The sequence below is a fragment of the Bombus huntii genome, unplaced genomic scaffold (genome assembly GCF_024542735.1).
Source record: "Bombus huntii isolate Logan2020A unplaced genomic scaffold, iyBomHunt1.1 ctg00000136.1, whole genome shotgun sequence".
Lineage (NCBI taxonomy): Eukaryota > Metazoa > Arthropoda > Insecta > Hymenoptera > Apidae > Bombus > Bombus huntii.
The window spans coordinates 81,984-85,263 of record NW_026099383.1 but is presented as its reverse complement, the minus strand read 5'-3'; the positions used below and the strand labels follow the sequence as shown (position 1 = coordinate 85,263).

Here is a 3,280-nt window from a genome sequence, read left to right as displayed (position 1 = left end):
CTTGATACAACAGAAACGAAATTTACAGAACTTCTCAGAAAGTTGGTTTATTATTACCAAATTTATAGAATTAATATACGTTTATCATCTTTACATACCTAAGTCGTGGAGGTTTATCGTGCGTAAAAAATTAGTGTCGTTTCAAAGTTACATTTCGTACATTTTAAGCCTATAATTTGTAACGTACAAAACAATGTAAATTTGAGCTGTTTCTTATCTCCACAATAAGAAAATCCAACTTTACGTTTTTTACACAATGATATTTATGGAACAGTAATATCATATTATTGCATCGCTTGGAGAATGAAGTCAAGGTACGATGTGACCCTAGTGTAAACGCTGGGATACCCAGCTGTGCCGCACTTATAAGCATAAGACACAATACCTATTAAATACGAGGTTAATTCATGTTGTATCAGCAGTGGTCCGCCGCGGTCAGCCTGAAAGGATCGTTAAATTTTTAATCAAAGATACTGAAATATATCGATCGAATTGTATTGAAATTATACTTATATACAGTAATAATCTTCTATTGATTTGTGTATTGAAATACTCCAATTTATAACGTACATGTTATATGTATTTTGAGCAAAACTAAGATTAGAAGGAAATTAGATTAAATACCATAACGAGGTGTGAGAAGTGGGCAAAACTATTAAATTGTGTTTATCTATTATTTTTAATGTTTAAGACGTCGATTTGGTGTTAATTCGAATCGACGTGTCTTCAGATACCGTATAGTTTGTAGTAACTCTGTAACTTAATTACCGTACAAGAATCCTCTCCACCCTGAGCATGTTCGGCGCATATTATACCATCAGTGATATCAGGTGCATTAGGAAATTTGGAATAAGCTATTTTGCATTCGGCGTTCTTAATCACTGGCATTTGTACTTCCATTAATGCATTACGTCGTGGTCGTCCTACGAAGAAAATAAGAAAGATATTTAAGACTGGAACTATTTAATTTTATTATAAAATTGATATCACTTACTATATCTTAATGCTCCCCATCCAGCAACAAGGGGGTTATAGCCGACGAAGTTGCTCTTTCGTAGGGGCTCTTTCGTACAAATGGGATATACGTACCCTGAAAAATAAAAAAATAAATGAAAATGCAGGAAACGAATGACCAAAAGTATGAGAAAGAATTATACACGCTTTATGACACAATATATGTGTACAGTAAGAAATTTCAGGATATGATACTTCAGTAATACTCAATAGCATATATATATATATATATATTTGAGGACTTACTCGAAAATGGCACCTCCTCCACCAATCTAAGAATGACAATATTATGATTGTGTATGTTTTCTATTCCATCCATATGTGCACAATGTGCTGCGGTCAAAACATGCCTAGCCGATATCAGGGAACCTCCGCACTTCCATAGTGGTTTGTCTGGGTTTCGGGGATTACGAAAACCTAATGCAGCGATCCATGGCCAAGCGCCTAAAATGCAATAGTCATAGTTGTGAATATACATAATTTTTTCTCACATAACAGGTAACAACGATTATTACCTATTCGATATTCGATCATACAGCAGACGATAAGTACATACGTACAAATACTCTGAAATAGAGATTTGATAAAGACAGAAATTAAATTTTTATTCCAGTGGAATACAAATTATTAAATAATTCTATATAATTTCTATTTGAACTATACTGAACTATAAAGTTCAAACGTGTAATTTCTGCCCTAACAGTTTTTGTTCTCTATCCATATTATTACTCCTATATCAATTTTTTATTTCAAGCAAAAAGATACTCTTCCTAACATGAAGTAAAAGAAAGAAATAATTCAAGTTAATAAGTAAAGTTACTACCGATAAAATCATAGCATTATTATTTAGTCTAATTGAAATGTACATTGATGTGCTGTTTAATGCCTTTAAAGTTCATTCTTTGCAGTAAATGGCTTATTATTAATCGGAAAGAAAGACATAAAACGTACCAAGTTCAGCTGGTTTACCATCGACCACCCTGGTATGAGAGACGTTGCTAAAACCACAGTATGGTGGTCGCAAAGCCTTATACTTATACACAGTTTTTATTAAAATTTCTCTCTTCTCTTTGTTTGGATCGTTCGGACAGCAAACGATCGTAACATTGCCCTGGTATCTGCACACTGATCGTCTATAAAAATCGGTGGCTGTACGGTACTGTATCTGCCATATTTCTTGCAGAGGTTTACATTTTCTGTAGTCAAGGCACCTGCCTTCTTGATTGTCCGGTGTGGTACATTCTGGATCAAACAATTTTAAAACATTTATACAGTTCAAAGATGCGTAAGAAAGCGACACCGATTACTCAACTTTCGAAGTAAAAAGCCGATCAAGTCCACCGGATTGCCCTACAGACACGTATTAATCCGTAAGAGTGAGTCATCATGTTGATAATAATTATCTAAAGAAACTTTTCACGTGAAAATATAAAATTTTAATTGATTAGATATTGTGTTAGCCATACTTAAGAAAGAAAATGAAAATGAATGAAATGAAAGAAAAGGACTACCTTCAACCTCATTTTTTAAATAAACACTTTGTCAGTTTTTCGGTAAATAAATTCTTAGGAATTCAGGACAGTTTTTAGTGAATCATTTTGTTTCGACCGTTCGCGGAGAGACGCGATCGCGAGATAGCACGTCAACGAGAGTTGTAAGTTCCCATTACGATTAAATAATCGACGCCACGAACTGATCGATCCCCTTATTTCGATTATGATAATAAGGGTAGTTCAATGAAATTCCACAGAATTAACACAAATAAATTAATGTTTATTTCAACAACTTATTAACTAGAAAGATATAAATGGAACAAAAAAAATGTAACTGCGTTTTGGTTGATAAGTAATGCGCGACATACCACATGTGTTGACGGTTCGACTTCTCGAAAAGTTCTGAACGCCTTTCGATTTTTTTCGTTTTTTCTGGAAGGCGACCCCCACTACGTTCGGATCACGCCACATTCTTTTACTGCGAGGTAAAATACGGGCCACGAGTCGACGTTTCTGGAAGTCGCCCTGCTTAATGAACCATGTTTGTTTGCCGGGCAGACGCGACGATCCGTCTGCGACATTATAGTGCCGCGATCGATAGTTAAGAATATGACCTATTGTAAGCCGCATGGCGTAACATTCTCCCCCCGTTGAGAGGGTACCGATCAAACTAGCGAGGTGTGGTTGAAGTTCCCATCTTATTTCGTCTCGGTGGCTAGTTGTTCGGGTTTCTCGAGATCGGGTTGAATTGGCAGTGGGACAAGCCTTTTGAC

The 3,280-nt window shown here is 35.6% G+C and overlaps 1 long non-coding RNA gene across 1 annotated transcript; it reads right to left on the bottom strand.

The window, feature by feature from the left end:
* Window positions 1-1,281: 1,281 nt before the first annotated feature.
* Window positions 1,282-2,552, bottom strand: LOC126877241 (uncharacterized). The gene is made up of 3 exons (XR_007694868.1): window positions 1,966-2,552; window positions 1,530-1,784; window positions 1,282-1,458 (listed from the first exon to the last, which is right to left on the bottom strand). It is a non-coding gene; the product is annotated as an uncharacterized LOC126877241 (long non-coding RNA).
* Between the last annotated feature and the right edge of the window lie 728 nt (window positions 2,553-3,280).